A 21,565-nucleotide genomic window follows, 5' to 3' on the forward strand; every position below is an offset into this window, starting at 1 on the left:
GTTTTGAGTGTACATATTTTAGCAACCGAGACTTTTTATATTAAGAATCCCCATCCCAAAATAAAATCCTTTTAGAAAGCTAGAAAAGCAAAAAGTTCCGCATCATGACCATTGTTCTATTCACCAAAAAAGCAAATGCTCGCTTGGAACTAAAAGGGCAATTGACAGCAGAGGAAACAAGAAGTAGTAGTTGTAAACAGGTTGCAGTTGTCAAAAGGAGATGGCTGTACGCATGAAACAATGAGGCTGAGAAAGAGGTTGGAACTTGGATTTGAACTTGAAAAGCTCCTTCCAGAATTTGTTTACCTACCAAATAACCTGAGAACTTCCTGGGCCAGGGGTGTGGATTCAGAAGTGAATCAGACATAGTCCCTGCCCTCAATTAGCTCTTATACCTGTAGGAGTCATGAAACATGGGAATAATTAGAATGGATTGTTAATTGTGCCTTCACACACTGATGAAAGCAGTAGAGTGAAGTGGTTCACCCAAAGTTGACTCTGTGACCTTGAGCAAGTTATATAACCCTTCATTATCCCCAATTTACCATCTGTAAGCTGGAAGTAAAGTATAGAGGTCATCACCTGTCTGGCTAGTCTTGGGTAAAGTAGAAAAGTAGATCATGTTTCAGATATACCCTTTCTCTCTAGTGGACTGTTGGAGGTCTGCTTTCACACATTAAGGAGGATGCAGACTAAAGAGCTAAAGAGCTAGAAACCAGGTACCATAAAGAATGCTTGAAGGCACCGAGTCTGTTTAGAGTGGAACAGACTCAGAGGAATGTAATACCTGACTTCAGACTTTTGAGAGATTGTCACATCATGCAAAATATATTCAAAACTGCTTATTTCAATAGCTAAATTGGGTAGAATTTGACTCTGGGCTAATTTTCCTGGGTCATTTTGACTGTCATTTCCTCTTCAGCCCTCAGTGTTCCATTCTCCTCATCTCCATGTTCCAGGCTCTTAATAATACCTAAGTATGCCTCTGCACTTGATATTCCCTGTATCTGGAGTACTGTCTCCCCATTCTAATTCCACCTGGTGAGCTCCTATTAATCCTTAATGATGACTTTTGCCAAAATTTCTGTCTTCCTTTCACATCCATAAAGTATTTGTTGCTTCTTATTCTGTACTATTCCTAACTCTGGCAAGTTGAACTCCAATAAAAAATATACCACAAATAAATAAAATTCTGTGTATCTCCAAAAAAAATCAAAATTAGCATTCAATGCAACTAGCAAGACAAACCTGGATGTCTCTGAAACACCAACCAGTCCATATTTTATAAAATATTACTAAAAATGAAATCAAGACCACATTAAAGAAAGCATTCCATATCTTGCCAATTTTATTGCTCTTTTCCCTAATTGGAAAAGCTCTCATTTTCTGCTTTTTAGCAAAATAATTCAAAATAAAAAGATCAACAAGCATGCCAAGTGCTCTAATGAATACTGAAATGTGACATCCATTGCCTTAGGAATATAATCCCTGCTACCTTCCCCAAAGAGGAACTTTGAAGATCAAGTGGAAATTCAATCTTTTATTGATGTATGAAATATTTATTAATAACATAAACTAGTCTCTGTCAGATTAAGAAGACATAGTTTCACTCTTAAGGGGCTTATGATCTAAGTGAATGAAGAAAATAATGATCGTATAGTAGAATAAGTGGGACAGAGTTTTGCACAAAGAGAAAGGTGATCTAACCCTACATAGATGGGACTAGGCAATGACTCTTAGAGGAAGATGCCTGAGATTCTCCTAAAGAATGAGTAGAAAAGAAGCAAGATATATATAGACGAAAGTGTTCTGGTCAAAAGGATTAGCTGTGAAGTTATAGAAGTGTTATTCAGTGTGGGCAGGTAATGCACTGTACCTGGAACATCAAGGACAACTGATAGCAATTACTATTGTTGTTCCTACTATTACCATATTGCCAGTGGCAGAAAGAGCAGTAGCCATCACTATGCAAATTATAATTATTCTATTAGATGTAGCTATGAAAAGTATGGAAGAGAGCTAAATTACCATGGCTCTCAACTATGTTAACTCATTCACTCTGTATGCACCCTCACTCTAATTTTGAGGTATTCTCCATCTCAGGACAATTTTGCCCGAATTTCCTTTTAGTAAGCATTTCAGGTATATTTCTTCAAACTCCACATGCCCTGCCTATCTCCCACCTCAGATCCACCCCCCCCCACAATAAAGAATAATAATTCTTCTTTTTTTTAAATTAGCAATGTATAACATTTATTTACTTGACATTTGTCTTCCGAAGAGTTCACAGTGTTTCAGTGTCAGTTGAAACAGGGGAAGAATCTCAGGGAAGAATCCTTCACGTAATAATAGGACCATTGGTAATAATGTCTCTCAGCTCTTTTCAAATCCATAAAGATGCATTTCCTGATGAGTGACTGAGCTCGGGGTCCAAGTCCCTGCTCCGCTGTGTCGGGTGTACTTGGACGCAAGCTCGAGCTTGTAAATCATCCCTCGTGTGTTTGCATCGGTGTCGGCTTCTCAGTGGTTTCTCAGATTCGCAATGCAGTACTATGTTTGGAGAAAATATAAATGGGCTCCTAACATCAGACCAGAGATAAAGAATCATAATTATAATTCTGGTGTTCCTGCAAAACTACCTTATCCTCCTTGGGCCTCAGTTTCCTCATCCATAAATGGAGGTTGAGGTCTACCACATGATGTCCTATGTTCTTTACAGCACTGGTATTTAGTGAAGCTCCCTCTTCTTCTAGCATGGTGAATGACAAGGGTAACATGTGAATGTACAGAGGGGTAAGATATATGTATTTGTGCTAATTAAAAGTGACATCAGTACCCCACTGGACTGTGCTTAGGAATCTCCAGTGAAGCCCAGGCTGGCATTGATGATTCAGTGATCTCCATACCACAAAGGGCTTCCTACAGTAAGACCAGAGAGGAGAAGAGGATTGGGCGTCTATCTCTGGGCAAAGCCTCCAGCTTCTAGCCCACCAGAAGTCAGGTGCTTGGGCCTAACAGAAACCTCAAAGGGAATCCACAAGTTAGTACAGCAGTCTTGACTCTACACACTAGAGATGCAAGAACACAGAGGAATGAATACTACTAAATATTTGATTCTCACTCTGTGCTAAGTTCTTCACAGAAACTCAGGTTCTTACCCTTATTCATAGATCAGACTTAGGAGAGATACATTTGTTATTTATTTAATGGATATTTATTCAACATCTGCTATGATTCAGGTACTGTTTTGAGTGCTAAAATATAATGGTGAGGGACGCCTGGGTGGCTCAGTGGTTTAGCGCCTGCCTTCAGCCCAGGGCATGATCCTGGAGTTCCAGGATCAAGTCTCACATCGGGCTCCCTGCGAGGAGCCTGCTTCTCCTTCTGCCTATATCTTTGCCTCTCTATCTCTGTGTCTCTCATGAATAAATAAATAAAAAAATTCAAAAAATAACTTTAATAAAATAAAATATACCAGTGAACCTGAAAGTAATATAACACTGTATGTAAACTATACTGGAATTAAAATTTAAAAACTTAATAAAAATAAATAAAAAATTAAAAAAATAAGTGAATAACTCAGAAAAGTGCCTGCAGTCAAGAACATACAGCAGAAACAGGAAACAACTAAACATAAAGGAATAATAAAATGTCACATCGCAACAAATGCTTTGGACAAAATAATGAAGGCATGAATATGAATTAATTGGATAGAGGCCACAGGTAGCTTAGTTTGTTTGGGAAAGACATCTCAATTGGGAAAGTATTGAAACTGAGTCCTGAAATTGGAAGATAAAACTCCATAACTTGGGATCCCTGAGTGGCGCAGTGGTTTGGCGCCTGCCATTGGCCCAGGGCGCGATCCTGGAGACCCGGGATCGAATCCCACGTCGGGCTCCCGGTGCATGGAGCCTGCTTCTCCCTCTGCCTATGTCTCTGCCTCTCTCTCTCTTTCTCTGATGACTATCATAAATAAAATTAAAAAAATTAAAAAAAAAACTCCATAACTCATCACCTCACATAGTTATGATTTTTTTTGTGTGCATGGTCATGTTAAAGAGTTCCAGAAAGAGGGAATTTTAAATGTGGAGATGCTAAGATTAAAATGAATTGGTATTTACTTTTTTTAATAAAATAATTTTTTATTGGTGTTCAATTTACCAACATACAGAATAACACCCAGTGCTCATCCCGTCAAGTGTCCCACTCAGTGCCTGTCACGCACTCACCCCCACCCCCCGCCCTCCTCCCCTTCCACAACCCCTAGTTCGTTTCCCAGAGTTAGGAGTCTTTATGTTCTGTCTCCCTTTCTGATATTTCCCACACATTTCTTCTCCCTTCCCTTATGTTCCCCAAATGAATGACAACATACAGTTTTTGTCCTTCTTCGATTGACTTACTTCACTCAGCATAATACCCTACAGTCCCATCCACGTTGAAGCAAATGGTGGGTATTTGTCGTTTCTAATGGCTGAGTAATATTCCATTGTATACATAAACCACATTTTCTTTATCCATTCATCTTTCGATGGACACCGAGGCTCCTTCCACAGTTTGGCTATTGTGGACATTGCTGCTATAAACATCGGGGGGCAGGTGTCCCGACGTTTCACTGCATCTGAATCTTTGGGGTAAATCCTCATCAGTGCAATTGCTGGGTCATAGGGCAGATCTCTTTTTAACTCTTTGAGGAACCTTCACACAGTTTTCCAGAGTGGCTGCACCAGTTCACATTCCCACCAACAGTGTAAGAGGGTTCCCTTTTCTCCGCATCCTCTCCAACATTTGTTGTTTCCTGCCTTGTTAATTTTCCCCATTCTCACTGGTGTGAGGTGGTATCTCATTGTGGTTTTGATTTGTATTTCCCTGATGGCAAGTGATGCAGAGCATTTTCTCATGTGCATGTTGGCCATGTCTATGTCTTCCTCTGTGAGATTTCTGTTCATGTCTTTTGCCCATTTCGTGATTGGATTGTTTGTTTCTTTGGTATTGACTTTAAGAAGTTCTTTATACATCTTGGAAACTAGCCATTATCTGATACGTCATTTGCAAATATCTTCTCCCATTCTGTAGGTTGTCTTTTAGTTTTGTTGACTGTATCCTTTGCTGTGCAAAGCTTCTTATCTTGATGAAGTCCCAATAGTTCATTTTTGCTTTTCTTTCTTTTGCCTTCGTGGATGTATCTTGCAAGAAGTTACTGTGGCCGAGTTCAAAAAGGGTGTTGCCTGTGTTCTTTTCTAGGATTTTGATGGAATCTTGTCTCACATTTAGATCTTTCATCCATTCTGAGTTTATCTCTGTCTAAGGTGCAAGAGAGTGGTCTAGTTTCATTCTTCTGCATGTGGATGTCCAATTTTCCCAGCACCATTTATTGAAGAGACTGTCTTTTCTTCCAGTGGATAGTCTTTCCTCCTTTATTGAATATTAGTTGACCATAAAGTTCAGGGTCCACTTCTGGGTTCTCTATTCTGTTCCACTGATCTATGTGTCTGTTTTTGTTCCAGTACCTCACTGTCTTGATGACCACAGCTTTGTAGTACAACCTGAAATCTGGCATTGTGATGCCCCCAGATATGGTTTTCTTTTTTAAAATTCCCCTGGCTATTCGGGGTCTTTTCTGATTCCACACAAATCTTAAAATAATTTGTACTAACTCTCTGAAGAAAGTTCATGGTATTTTGGTAGGGATTGCATTAAACGTGTAAATTGCCCTGGGTAACATTGACATTTTCACAATATTAATTCTGCCAATCCATGAGCATGGAATATTTTTCCATCTCTTTGTGTCTTCCTCAATTTCTTTCAGAAGTGTTCTATAGTTTTTAGGGTTTAGATCCTTTACCTCTTTGGTTAGGTTTATTCCTAGGTATCTTATGCTTTTGGGTGTAATTGTAAATGGGATTGACTCCTTAATTTCTCTTCTTCAGTCTCATTGTTAGTGTATAGAAATGCCACTGATTTCTGGGCATTGATTTTGTATCCTGGCACACTACCAAATTGCTGTATGAGTTCTTGCAATCTTGGGATGGAGGCTTTTGGGTTTTCTATGTAGAGTATCATGTCATCTGCGAAGAGGGAGAGTTTGACTTCTTCTTTGCCAATTTGAATGCCTTTAATGTCTTTTTGTTGTCTGATTGCTGAGGTTAGGACTTCCAGTACTATGTTGAATAGCAGTGGTGAGAGTGGACATCCCTGTCTTCCTGATCTTAGGGGAAAGGCTCCCAGTGCTTCCCCATTGAGAATGATATTTGCTGTGGGCTTTTCGTAGATGGCTTTTAAGATGTCGAGGAAAGTTCCCTCTATCCCTACACTCTGAATTGTTTTGATCAGGAATGGATGCTGTATTTTGTCAAATGCTTTCTCTGCATCCAATGAGAGGATCATATGGTTCTTGGTTTTTCTCTTGCTGATATGATGAAAAAACACGGGGGAGTATCTTCTGATTCTGTATACTTTAAGTCCCTTGACTTCCCCTGGAACTTGTCTGTCTAGCTGGTCTTCTGGGGGAGGGGCCTGTTGTGCTGATTTTCAGGTGTTAGCACTTGGGGGAGCTGCTCTGCCCCCTGCCTGGTGCAGGGCTCAGTGGGGGTTGTTTACCCCGTGAGGCCCCAGGAGGAACAAGCACAGTGGCTTCGGCCAGCTCTGGAGCCCTGGATTCAGCTCCCGCAGGAACTACAGAGCTCTCTGTCTGCAGGGCCTGGAGGCTCCGGGGCGAGGCCGCTGATCTGCTCAGTTCGGGGCAGGAGCGTCCTTGCTGTCCTGGGCCCTCCCGGCCTCTGCCTGTCCCGGGGGGAGGCTGGATCCTGGGCTGTGTCCTGGCGCCCTGTGCTCCCAGGTCTTCGCTGTTGGATTCGCGCTCCTGGCCGCGCAGCCCCGGCCGCGCAGCCCCCTCCGCGGAGCCGCAGCCCGAGCCCCTCTGAGCTGTTCCGGGTCCCACCGTGCGCGCTGCAGCCCTTCAGGGAGTTCGGCGCGCTCTTCCCGGGGCGCAGGTGTCTGTTAGTGTCCCAGGGAGCCCGAGGGCATCCCCGCCCTCCTGGAGTCCTGCTCTAACTCCCTGCGGGCGCCTTTCCGCCCGGGAAGGTTGGTGCAGCTCCTGCGTCTCCGGGACGGGGCTCTCCTGTCCTGGGGACACTCGCCCCGGCCTCAGCCCGGCTCCTCGCGGGGCCCCTCCCCCTTGGTTGCCTTTTGTTTCTTTATTTCTTTTCCCGTCTTCCTACCTTGATAGAAGCATGAACTCTACTCACTGTAGCATTTCAGCTGTTCTCTCTTTAAATCTCAGGCCGAATTCGTAGATTTTCAGGATGATTTGAAGGTTATCTAGGCATTTTGGTGGGGACAGGTGATTTGGGGACCCTACTCTTCCGCCATCTTGCCCCTCCTCCTGAATTGGTATTTAAAGAACAGATAGAACACTGTCTAGAGTTATCAGCAAGATGTTATGAAATGAAGTCAGAGAGGCCTAAGCCACATAAGACTTTGTGGGCTAGTATAAAGACCACGGATTTTATACCAAAGCAAAGGGGAAAAGGTGCTGTAAGGTTAAGGTTTTATACACAGAAGTTGTTAAGTTCTAAATTCTATGTATGAGAAGTCACACAGAAAGTAAGTAGAAGAGCCTAGAACTCAAACTCATATCTGTCTGTATTTAAACATTCCCAGACCCTATATCACAAAAACATTGCACAACCTAAACCATGCCCCACTGGAGGGCCTCAAGCAGAATGATTTGTAGACAAAGGATTAGAGGAACAGAAAGACTCTTTAGCTATGTAGATTGGGAAGACTTTTTGGACTGTGTATGTATGTATTGTGTATTAAGAGGGTGGGAGAGAAATGTAAAGAGGTTATTAATTTTTAAAAAGGTTAAAAAACTAGGATGAGCACAAAGGCCAGTTTGAGAGGCCATAATCAGTCTTCAAATTCCAGCTCTTCATTAGCCATATGACATTAAGCATGTCTATTGACCTCTGTGAACCTAAACTCCATTTTCTCAGCAGTTAAATGAAAATAATAATGCCTACCTCTATGTCAAAGTGTTCTGAGGGCCATATGAAAATATATTTGATAAATAATTCCAGTGGAGAATTTTGCACACAATAGCTAGTAGTATGTATTACTTATATTAGGTTGAAAAGCTTTAGAAGGAAGAAAAACAGATAAGACTAAAAGGGAAGCCATAGACTAGTGAGGGTGCTTTCACTCTCAGAATGAATAAGGTCAAACCTCTTGCTCATAGCCATGGGACAAGATTTTTCAACATTAATCTTCCTGTAACAGCTGTCGAACTAGGATAGGGTATTGAGCTCTCTTGCAAAGGATAAAAGTTCCTCCAAGATCATTTGTGTATGTTACAAGTCTTGCACAGCAGTATCTTTACCTGGTTTTTAAGGACAAAGATTCAGAGACTGAGTTGGATCCAAATACTTGGGTATTTGTTATGGTGATCTCAGGTAATAAGAATTACCATTTCCTGAACATTTAGTCCAGGACAAGTGCTTTACAATCAATATTACTATTGCATTTAATTTTTACAATAACTCTAATGGAGAAGGCAATTATTCCCATTCGATATATAAGAAAGCTTAAAATGAAAGTGACTTGCCTAAGGTCACTAATCTAGCAGGTAGCAGGGCTGAACTCTGCTTAGCTCCATAGTCCTTTATGGGTTGGGGGGGGCACACTGCACTCTTTCCTTTCTTTGAGCTTCTAAGTGTGTGACCTTAGACAAGTAACTCCTCTAAATACCAATTCCCTAATCTCCAAAGTGGGGGTAGTAATTTATAGCTCACAGTATTATGAAGACTGGAGAGACTATGCAGAGTATGCATAAAATGTTTCAGCACAGAAATTACTCAGAAAATTGTACTTATATCATTAGCTTATTATTAAATTTTAATGATATGATTTGAACAGCTATGGTCACAGTTTCATTCCCCCACTTACAATGCCAGATATGAGGCCTACCAGAATCTTCTAATCCCCACACTTCCTTTCTGGATAAGAGATTGCAAGTTTATCTCAGGATTGGCTGGATCATCCAGCAGAATTTCCTGGAAAATCTAGAGTTGTAACAGAGGAAAAGCCCATACCCTGTTTTGCAAAGTAGGTCACCACAAAGGCTGAGAAGCATGGGATGGGCGTGGATTGCAACCCAGCTGTCGACTGCTTCATCACTTGAGGATTACCCTAATGATACGAGCTTCCTTGCAGCACACAGTCAACAGAAAGCAAAATGAGCCTTCTCCCAAATTCATCAAAGGATTTCTTGAAGGACAAGTGAGCAGTAGAGGGTAGGGAACCATTTAGTGGTTGTCTATTATCAGCCAATGCACAAGCAGGCTAGACTATATGGCATGCTTCTGGGATGAACAGGCCTAATATTTAGAAGAAACTGTGGCCTATTGATCCTACTTCACTGCACTACTAAAGAAAGCAATGTGAGCAGTAAGTGACAATTGAAGAGAAGAAAATCAGAAAGTGGGGGGAATCTAAAAGGAATATTCAAAATCACCTAGACTAAAGGCCTCCAAATTTGAGTGCACAAGAATAAGGGGCCCACTCAAGAACACAGGACACAGGAATTGGAGTTTGTTGAAAGCAAACCAGCTGATTTGGAGCCACTGAGAAAATCTTGAGGTTTTCATTATCACCCAAAAAACTTTAGAGGTAAAAAAATTTCTTTTAATAAACTTTCTTTTTAGTAGCTTTATAATATGTATTTTTCTCAGATGTTTCTATATATATTCAATTATTTTTTTCATATCTCTCAGTAAAATTCTGTGGTTTTCTTCACTTGGGTTTAACACCAATCTTGTGAAGGTTATTCCTTGGTATCCTCTATTTTTTCCCCAGCTTTATTGATGTATATTTGACAAATAAAGTTGTATATATTTAAGGTGTATATGATGTTTTAATGTGCATGTACAATGTGAAATGACTATCACAATCAAGCTAAGTACATAACCCATCACCTCACATAGTTATGATTTTTTTGTGTGCATGGTGAAAACACTTAAGATCAACTCCCTAAGCAAATATCAAATATACAATACAGTGTTAACTATAGTCACCACGCTGTACTATAGGAGAAGAAGGAAACCGAAATTCTAAGGAACCTTTATCATGAGAACATTGTGAAGTACAAAGGCATCTGTACAGAAGACGGAGGAAATGGTATTAAGCTCATCATGGAATTTCTGCCTTCAGGAAGTCTTAAGGAATATCTTCCCAAGAATAAGAACAAAATTAACCTCAAACAACAGTTAAAATATGCCGTTCAGATTTATAAGGGGATGGACTATTTAGGTTCTTGGCAGTATGTTCACCGGGACATAGCAGCAAGGAATGTCCTCTTTGAGAGTGAACACCAAGAGAAAATTGGAGACTTGGTTTGACCAAAGCAACTGAAACTGACAAGGAGTACTACACAGTCAAGGATGATCGGGACAGCCCTGTGTTTTGGTATGCTCCTGAATGTTTAATTCAGTGTAAATTTTATATCGCCTCTGATGTCTGGTCATTTGGAGTGACCCTGCATGAGTTGCTTACTTACTGTGACTCAGATTCCAGCCCCATGGCATTGTTTCTGAAAATGACAGGCCCAACTCATGGCCAGATGACAGTAACAAGACTTGTGAATACGTTAAAAGAAGGAAAACGTTTGCCTTGTCCACTTCACTGTCCAGAAGAGGTTTATCAACTTATGAGAAAATGCTGGGAATTCCAGCCATCTAATCGGACAACTTTTCAGAAATGTATTGAAGGATTTGAAGCACTTTTAAAATAAGCATGAATAACATTCAAACTCCTGTGTACCAAGTCCTCCTTCCCCAACCAATAACCCAAGCCATTTAAAAGAATTTTTAATGCAAAAAAAAATGTATTTGGGTATGTAAGGCACACTGTGGTGCTTATTATGTAAGTACTTTCCTCTTTAAATGTGGCACCAATAACAAATAAGGACAACCAAAACAATAGAAGGCACTTAAGCACTCCTCATTTTGGAAAGGACATAGACCACCATTTTGTTTGGCTAGTTTCCCATCACAACTGAGCACCAGAAAACACAAAAAGCAGCCAGAAGCACTTGTTCCCAGCTGCCAGTAGATCTGAAATGCTTTCCTGGCAGATAAAGATTGATGGACTTAGCCAATACTCCACCATACCCTCAAATTTCAATATCTATACAGTGATATACCAAGCATTCTTGAAATATTCAATACTAGTTAGTAGACTATTGTTTCTGTACAAAAATGAGTGTATTCCTGTCACCAGTAGGATTTAAATTTTGAGTTATTTCCTCAGTGGCTTTGTTCCTGTCCCTGTGGGTGACCAGCACTATGGATTTTTGAGAAAACTGGGCAGACCCAGGGGGAAAGCTATGGAATAGATACTTTGCTGCATGTTAATTCTTGAGAACCATGCCTGTGCCAGTGCTTTCCTAAACAATATAAAGATCTCGGATACTATCATACGTGCTTTTAAGAAATGTTCATGTATATCCTTTTATAACTCTACCACTTGTTACAGCATTGGTTTTGGATGCTGTATGCAACCAGTGTTCTACTAGACAGTGTTCAGTTTGCTTGGAGGTAGGTGGGTAATCAAAAATGTCTACTCTCTGATTCAATGTGAACCATAAGAACTTTATGACCAGGAGTCTGAAAAAACTTTCCGTTAATGCTGTCTAGCATTTGTTTAATATCATTACTTTTCACCCTTTGAGCCTGAAAAAGAGTTATGAATTGATGCAATGGCAACAATAAACTTGCCATTTAAATTTATTCAATAACCCTACATCACCAAGGTGTCTGTCTGTGTCAAACCTAAAAAAAAAAATCTTCAGAATTTATCCCACATAATTCAACCATTGTACCCTTTGATGTCAACTTCTCCCCATTTCATCCACTCCCTAGTCTCTGGTAACTACCATTCTACTTTCTGTTTTTATGAGCCTGACTTGTTTAGATTCCATAAATAAGTGAGATCATGCAGTATTTGTCTTTCTGTGTCTGGCTTATTGAACATAGCATTGTGTCCCCAGGTTTAACCTTAATTGTCTCAGATAGCAACTCAATAGCAAATCAATCAACCAATCAATAACCCAATTAAAATGGAATAAGTACAAAATAGGAATTTCTCAAAAGAGAAAGAGGTCATTGAAATTGCCAACAGGTATATGAAAGGTGCTCAACATCACTCACTAATCATCAGAGAAATGTAAACCAAAGTCACAATGAGATATCACCTGGTATCTGTTATAATGACTATTATGAAATAAAATTTTCAAAAGCAACAAGAAACAAACTGAGGGTTGCAGGAAGGGAGGTGGGTAGAGGGATGGGGTAACTGCATGATAAACATTAAGTAGGGTGCTTGATGTAATGAGCACGGGTATTATATGCAACAGATAAATCACTAAACTCTACCTCTGAAACTATTACTACACTATATGTTACTTAAATTGAATTTTAAATTAATTTTTTTTTAAAAAAAAGCAACAAGAGATAACCGATGTTGGCAAGGATGTAAGAAAATTGAACTTTTATGAACTGAGAATGTAATTAGGTACAACCACTATGGAAAACAGTATGAAGGTTCCTAAAAATTTTTAAATAGAAATACCATATAATCCAGAAATAATAAATCTGGGTGTATATCCAAAGGAAATGAAATCATTATTTTAAAGAGATTTAACCTTTCCATGTTTGTGGCAACATTATTCATAGTAGCCAAGACATGAAAGCATGTTATTTAATGGAGAAAAGATTAACGTCTATAACAAGCATAGAGAGTCTGGGAATTATAAAAGAAAAAAATGCAAATAATGGAGGAAAGCAATTCAAAAGAGCAAATACAAATGGCCAATAACAGTATGAGAAAAAGCTTAAGTGCACTAGTAATCAAGAAAATGCAAATAAAATCAACTGTGAGATATCATTTTTAATGCATCATATTGGGAAAGATTTTAAAGAATGATATTATCCAGCATTGGTGAAGATATAGAAAGCCCATTGATAGAAGTATAAATGGGCACAGTCATTTTGGGGGTGTTAATTTGAAAGAATGACAAAATGTAAAATGATAACTTGTTATTTTTCCTTCCTGTTTTATGGAAGTATTTGCACATGTGCATAAAGATATGTCCTAGGACATTCCTTGTAATATTGTAATGGCAAAATATTTCAAGCAACTTAAAAATCAATCAACTGAGAACTTATTAGGTACATTATGGTACTATTAAATAATGGAATATAATATAGCCTTATATAAGAGTGAAGCAGCTCAATATGCACAGAGGCAATAATTTCCCTGATGAGTGAAGAAAAGTGCAGAACAATATGAATAGTATGAGTCTACTTATATAAAAATATATACAGGCTTACAAATAGAAAACACATAATTTTTTTAATGAATGAAAAAAAGTCTGGAAGGATACAAACCAAATGGAAAATAGTGGTTATTTCAGGGAAGAGGAATGGATTTGCTGCAGAGAACGGTCAGTGAAGGAGCTTAGCAGCTTTTTGCACTTTATACCTCATACATGTATGTTTTAAATTTAATATTTATAAAGTACCAAGAACGATTTGTAACATGCAGATGAGCACCATATTCATGTGTGCTATGATTATTTTCGTTGTTATCCTATATTGGATGACATTTTTTGTAAGCATAGACCACTTAATAATAAAAAACAAAAATGAAAATACAAACTAATAGGGGAAAAGACCAAAAGAACTCTGTTGTGGTTGAAGACAAATTTGAGAGAAAGGCTGGGGCAGGGCTATCTTGTATTACCTTTCCTTTACATATTTCCTATAGCAGTCTTTCTTTTGTAGCAACCTCTGCACTCCAGAGAATAGTTTGGAAATCACTCTTTCCACTAGACCAATCTAATTCTTAGGTAGATAATGGAATTGAAGCCCAGAGAAGGAAAACACTTTGCCTGATATTATATAGTAAATGAATGGTAAAGCACAGATTCATAGCCAATTCTATAATTTGCAAGCATAGCATTTATATCCCTATCAGTACAATCCACAACATCACAACTCCTTCATAGGATTATAGGATTAATAAGGTTCTCATACCTCATTTAGCCTTTAATATTCCTATCAGAACAGAAATCCCTTTGCAAGTCTGTTGGTAAAAAATAATCGAGCCGTTATTCGAACCTTTCCATTATAAGGGAATTTTGTTGTTTTTGCAACAGTTTGAGACTGACAAAAAGTTATTTCTTCAGTTTCACAAATAATTATGAATATCTGTCTTTTTAGAGACACTGGAGATATAGTCAATATAGATTAGAGGAAGACACGAAAAAGTAATTCATTATAATTCACTGTGATGATTTTCTTTTTTGTTTTTATTAAAGTTCGATTTGCCAACATATAGTATAACACCCAGTGCTAATCCTGTCAAGTGCTCCTTGACACCAGTCTCTGTCACCTAGTTACCCCAACTCCCTGCCCACCTCCCCTTCCACTACCCCTTGTTTGTTTCCCAGAGTTAGGAGTCTCTCATGCTCTGTCACCCTCTTATATTTCCCACTCATTTTCTCTCCTTTACCCTTTAATCCCGTTCACTACTTTTTATATTCCCTGAATGAATGAAACCATGTAATGTTTGTCCTTCTCCGATTGACTTACTTCACTCAGCATACCCTCCTGTTCTATCCATGTTGAAGCAAATGGTGGGTATCTGTCGTTTCTAATGGCTGAGTAATATTCCATTGTATACATAAACCACATCTTCTTTATCCATTCATCTTTCGATGGACACCGAGGCTTCTTCCACAGTTTGGTTATTGCTGCTATAAACATTGGGGTTCAGCTGTCCTGCCGTTTCACTGCATCTGTATCTTTGGGGTAAATCCCCAGCAGGGCAATTGCTGGGTCGTAGGGCAGATCTATTTTTAACTCTTTGAGGAACCTCCACACAGTTTTCCAGAGTGGCTGCACCAGTTCACATTCCCACCAACAGTGCAAGAGGGTTCCCCTTTCTCCACATCCTCTCCAACATTTGCTGTTTCCTGCCTTGGTTAATTTTCACCATTCTCACTGGTTTGAGGTGGTATCTCATTGTGGTTTTGATTTGTATTTCCCTGATGGCCAGAGATGCAGAGCATTTTCTCATGTGCTTGTTGGCCATGTCTATGTCTTCCTCTGTGAAATTATTGTTCATGTCTTTTGCCCAATTCATGATTGGATTGTTTGTTTCTTTGCTGTTGAGTTGAATAAGTTCTTTATAGGTCTTGGATACTAACCCTTTATCTGATATGTCATTTGCAAATATCTTTTCCCATTCTGTAGGTTGTCTTTAGTTGTGTTGACTGTTTCTTTTGCTGTACAGAAGCTTTTTATCTTGATTAAGTATCGATAGTTCATTTTTGCTTTGGTTTCCCTTGCCTTCATAGATGTATCTTGCAAGAAGTTGCCCTACTCCTCCGCCATCTTCTCCAACACTTCTTAATTTTGATATTAATTCAAGGGAGAAACTAAGTCACCAAGAGATCACGTGACTTGCTCAGGGTCACACATATATTATATCACAGGGCCTAGATTCAAATTAAGATGTCTGGTTCCAGAATTTGTGCCATTGCCACTCTACTACACTGACTCTCTGGTTTGAGTAAAATCCTTCAGGAGGCAGAAAGTTGACATATCTCTGTTTTGGGGTACTTCTAATCCTTAATATGGTCCAGGTCTCTTCTATCACCTCTTGAATAAAAGTGATAAACTGAGAACTTCAGATTGTTATCAACTAGCTTCTTCTGGTTGTTCCTTCCTCCTACTCTCCCTCCATATAACTCTAGCTTTGCTAGTGGATTAAATGTTTATACTCTCTTTTGGGGGAATTTCTATGACCTGGACTCTAAATACAACAATAATTACCTCTAATGGGCACACAGCCCTTCCATATCCATTTTTTCATGTAGTCCTCAACACTTTTTTGGTAGTAGACTTGGCATGGATTATTGTCATCACTTTACAGATTGGAAATTTGAGTCCCAAAGAAGGAAAGTGACTTTCCCAAGGATGCACAATAAGTTAACAGCAGAATCTGGGTCAATCAGTTACCCACATATACTTATTGAACATCTATTAGGTACCAGGCATTATTTTAGGCATGATTCTACAACTTTCTGAGGAGAGGCGGTGCAAGATAGTAGAAGAGTAGGGTCCCCAAGTCACCTGTCCCCACCAACTTACCTAGATAACTTTCAAATCATCCTGAAAACCTACAAATTTGGCCTGAGATTGAAAAACAGCTGGAATGCTACAATGAGAAGAGTTCACAATTCTATCAAGGTAGGAAGACAGAAAAAAATAAAGAAATAAAAAAGCATCCAAAGGGGAGGGGTCCCCACAAGGAGCCGGGCTAAGGCTGGGTGGCGAGTGCCCCCAGGACACGAAAGTCCTGTCCCGTAGAAGCAGAAACTTTACCAATCTTCCCTGATGGAAAGGCACTCACAGGGAGCTCGGGCAGGATCCCAGGAGGGGCAGTGATGCCCTCAGGCTTCCAGGGGCACTAACAGAGGGACTGCGCCCCGGGGGAGAGCATGCCACACACCTGGGTGGAGCTCCCTAAGGGGCTGCAGCATGGACCTGGCGGGGCCTCCAGAGCAGCTCAGGCGGGGGCTCAGGTGGCTGCGGCTCTGTGGGAAGGGGGCTGCGCGGCTCTGGGAATGCAATTCCAGGGGTACAGGCCCTGGAGCCAAGGGGGCTGAGGGGCACAGCGCAGGCTCCGGTACTCCCCCCAGGACAGGCAGAGGCTGGAAGGGCCCAAGGCAGTGAGGACACTCCTGCTGCAGGGCGGCCCCAAGCTGTGCAGATGAGGGGGGAGGAGGGATGGGGGATGCCCCCTGAGCATCCAGGCCCCTGTGGACTGGGAGTGGCCGGTAGTTACTGCGGGAGATAACTCCAGAGCTGGAGAGCTGGCCGATGCCACTGTTGTTGTTCCTCTTGGTGTCACCTTGTGCCTGGGACTGAGCAGGGGCCTCACAGGACAAACAGCTCCCACTGAGCCATGCACCTGGCAGGGGGCTGGACAGCTCCCCCAGGTGCACACACCTGAGAATCAGCACAGCAAGCCCCTCCACCAGAAGACTAGCTGGAAGGAAAGGAGAAAAGCAAGTGATTGACCAAGCAGAGCTGGAAAGTTCCAGAGGAAGTTGAGGGATTTCCAGAATATAGAACCAGGGGATACTCTCCCTTGTTTTTTATTTTTTGTTTGCCCCCCCCCCTTTTTTACTCTTTTTCTCCTTTTTCGAGTACACCTTGTTTATGGCCACTCTGCACTGAGCTAAATGACTAGAAGGAGAAACTCACCACAAAAAAAAAAAATTAGAAACAGTCCTCTCTGCCACAGAGTTACAGAATATGCATTACAATTCAATGTCAGAAAGCCAATTCAGAAGCACAATTATAAAGCTACTGGTGGCTCTAGAAAAAAGCATAAAGGATTCAAGAGACTTCATGACTGCAGAATTTATATCTAATCAGGCTGAAGTTAAAAATCAATTAAATGAGATGCAATCCAAACAGGAGGTCTTAACAATGAGGGTTAATGAGGTAGAAGAACCAGTGAGTGACACAGAAGACAAGTTGATGGCAAGGAAGGAAGCTGAGGAAAAAAGAGAAAAACAATTAAAAGATCATGAGGATAGGTTAAGGGAAATAAATGACAGCCTCAGAAGGAGAAATCTACATTTAATTGGGGTTCCAGAGGGCGCCAAAAGGGACAGAGGACTAGAAAGTGTATTTGAACAAATCATAGATGAGAACTTTCCTAACTTGGGAAGGGAAACAGGCTTTCAGATCCAGGAGTTAGAGAGATCCCCCCTAAATTCAATAAAAACCGCTCAACACTTTGACATTTAATAATGAAGCTTGCAAATTCCAAAGATAAAAAGAAGATCCTTAAAGCACCAAGAGACAAGAGATCCCTAACCTTTATGGGGAGAAGTATTAGGTTAACAGCATACCTCTCCACAGAGACCTGGCAGGCCAGAAAGGATTGGCAGGATATATTCAGGGTCGTAAATGACAAGAACCTGCAGGCAAGAATACTTTATCCAGCAAGGCTCTCATTCAGAAAAGGAGAGATAAAGAGCTTCCAAGATAGGCAGAAACTGAAAGAATAGGTGACCACAAAATCAGCTCTGAAATAAATATTAAGGGGGACTCTGTAAAAGAAAAAGGAAGTCCAAGGAAACAACCCACAAAAAAAGGGACTGAAAAGGTATCATGATAACACTAAATTCATATCTTTCAGCAATACCTCTGAAGTGAATGGGCTTAATGATCCCATCAAAAGGCGCAGGGTTTCAGACTGGATAAAAAAGCAAGGTCCATCTATTTTCTGTCTAGAAGAGACTCATTTTAGATGTAAGGACACCTACAGCCTGAAAATAAAAGGTTGGGGAACCATTTACCATTCAAATGGTCCTCAAAAGAAAGCAGGGGTAGCCATCCTTATATCAGATAAATTAAAGTTGATCTCAAAGACTATAGTAAGAGATGAAGTGGGACACTATATCCTACTTAAAGGATCTATCCAACAAGAGGACCTAACAATCATCAATCTTTATGCCCCGAATGTGGAAGCTGCCAAGTATATCAATCAATTAATAACCAAAGTTAAGACATACTTAGACAATAATACACTTATGCTTGGTGACTTGAACACAGTGCTTTCTAGAATCGACAGATATTCTAAGCACAACATCTCCAAATAAACAAGAGCTTTAAGTGATACACTGGACCAAATGGATTTCACAGATATTTACAGAACTTCACATCCAAATGCAACTGAATACACGTTCTTCTCAAGTGCACGTGGCACTTCCTCCAGAATAGACCACGTACTGGGTCACAAATCAGGTCTCAACCGATACCAAAAGACTGGAATTATACCCTGCATATTTTCAGACCATAATGCTTTGAAACTAAATCACAAGAAGTTTGGAAAGATTCCAAACAAATGGAGGTTAAGGACCATCGTGCTAAAAGATGAAAGGGTCAACTAGGAAATTAGGGAAGAATTAAAACGATTCATGGAGAATAATTAGAATGAAGATACAACCATTAAAAATCTTGGGATATAGCAAAAGCAGCCCTGAAGGGGAAATACATCGCTTTACAAGCATCCATCCAAAAATTGGAAAGAACTCAAATACAAAAGCTAACCTTGACCCTAAAGACGCTGGAGAAAAAACAGCAAATAGATCGTACTCCCAAGAGAAGAGAGTTAATAAAGATTTGAGCAGAACTCAACAAAATCGAGACCAGAAGAACTGTGGAACAGATAAACAAAACCAGAAGTTGGTTCTTTGAAAGAATTAATAAGATAGATAAACCATAAGTCAACCTTATTTAAAAGAGGAGAGAAAGGACTAAAATGAATAAAATTATGAATGAGAAAGGAGAGATCACCACCAATACCAATACCAAGGAAATACAAGCTATTTTAAAAACTTATTATAAGCAGCTATACGTCAATAAATTAGGCAATCTAGAGGAAAAGGACGCATTTCTGGAAAACCACAAACTACCAAAACTGGAACAGGAAGAAATAGAAAACCTGAACAAGCTGATAACAGGGAGGAAATTGAAGCAGTCATCAAAAACCTCCCAAGACACAGAAGTCCAGGGCCAGATGGCTTCCATGGGGAATTCTATCAAACGTTTAAAGAAGAAACCATACCTATTCTACTTTCAGCTTTTCAGAGACATAGAAAGAGATGGAGTACTTCTAAACTCGTTCTATACGGCTTGCGTCACCTTAATTCCAAAAGCAGACAAAGACCCCACCCAAAAGGAGAATTATAGATCAATATCGCTTATGAACACAGATGCAAAAATTCTCAACAAGATACTAGCTAATAGGATCTAGCAGTACATTAAGAAGATTATTCACCATGACCAAGTGGGATTTATCCACGGGATGCAAGGCTGGTTCAGCACTCGTAAGCAACCAATGTAATAGATCATATCAGCAAGAGAATAAACAAGAACCATATGATCCTCTCAATAGATGCAGAGAAAGCATTTGACAAAATACAGCATCCATTCCCGATCAAAACTATTAAGAGTGTAGGGATAGTGGGTACATTCCTCAGCATCTTAAAAGCCATCTACGAAATCCCACAGCAAATATCATTCTCGATGGGGAAATACTGGAAGCCTTTCCCCTAAGATCAGGAACAAGACAGGGATGTCCACTCTCACCACTGCTATTCAACATTGTACTAGAAGTCCTAGCCTCAGCAAAAAGGCAACAAAAATAAATAAAAGGCATTCAAATGGGCAAAGAAGAAGTCAAACTCTCCCTCTTCGCAGATGACATGATACTCTAGTTAGAAAACCCAAAAGTCTCCACCCCAAGATTGCTAGAACTCATACAGCAATTCTGTAGTGTGGCAAGATACCAAATCAATGCCCAGAATTCAGTGGCATTTCTATACACTAACAATGAGACTGAAGAAAGAGAAATTAAAGAGTCAATCCCATTGACAATTGCACCGAAAAGCATAAGATACCTGGGAATAAACCTAACGAAAGAGGTAAAGGATCTATACCCTAAAAACTACAGAACACTTCTGAAAGAAATTGAGTAAGATACTAAGAGATGGAAAAATATTCCATGCTCATGGATTGGCAGAATTAATATTGTGAAATTGTCTATGCTACCTAGGGCAATTTACAAATTTAATGCAATCCCTATCAAAACACCATGGACTTTCTTCAGAGAGTTGAAACAAATTATCTTAAGGTTTGTGTGGAATCAGAAAAGACCCCGAATAGCCAGGGAAATATTAAAAAAAAAACATATCTGGGGGCATCACAATGCCAGATTTCAGGTTGTACTACAAAGCTGTGGTCTTCAAGACAGTGTGGTATTGGCAAAGAAACAGACACATAGATCAATGTAATAGAATAGAGAATCCAGAAGTGGATCTCAACTTTATGGTCAACTAATATTCGATAGAGGAAAGACTATCCACTGGAAAAAAGTCTCTTCAATAAATGGTGCTGGGAAAATTGGACATCCACATGCAGAAGAATGAAAGTAGACCATTCTCTGACACTGTTTACAAAGATAATGAAAAATCAAAATGGATGAATGATCTAAACGTGAGACAAAAATCCATCAAAATCCTAGAGGAGAGCAGAGGCAACACCCTTTTTGAACTTGGCCACAGCAACTTCTTGCAAGATATTTCTATGAAGCCAAGGGAAACAAAAGCAAAAATGAATAATTGGGACTTCATCAAGATAAGAAGCTTCTGCATGGCAAAAGAAACAGTCAACACAACTAAAAGCCTACAGAATGGGAGAAGATATTTGTAAATGATTTATAAGATAAAGATCCAAGATCTATAAAGAACTTATTCAACTCAACAGCAAAGAAACAAACAATCCAACCATGAAATGGGCAAAAGACATGAAAAGAAATTTCACAGAGGAAGACAAAGACATGGCCAGCAAGCACATGAGAAAATGCTCCGCATCACTTGCCATCAGGGAAATACAAATCAAAACCACAATGAGATATCACCTCA

At 39.9% G+C, this 21,565-nt stretch overlaps 1 pseudogene; it reads left to right on the top strand.

Annotated features, from left to right (window-relative positions):
* The first annotated feature begins 10,093 nt into the window (after nt 1-10,093).
* On the top strand, nt 10,094-11,482 carry LOC144309138 (tyrosine-protein kinase JAK1 pseudogene; annotated as a pseudogene).
* The last annotated feature ends 10,083 nt before the right edge of the window (nt 11,483-21,565 follow it).

Source organism: Canis aureus, chromosome X (genome assembly GCF_053574225.1).
Source record: "Canis aureus isolate CA01 chromosome X, VMU_Caureus_v.1.0, whole genome shotgun sequence".
NCBI lineage: Eukaryota > Metazoa > Chordata > Mammalia > Carnivora > Canidae > Canis > Canis aureus.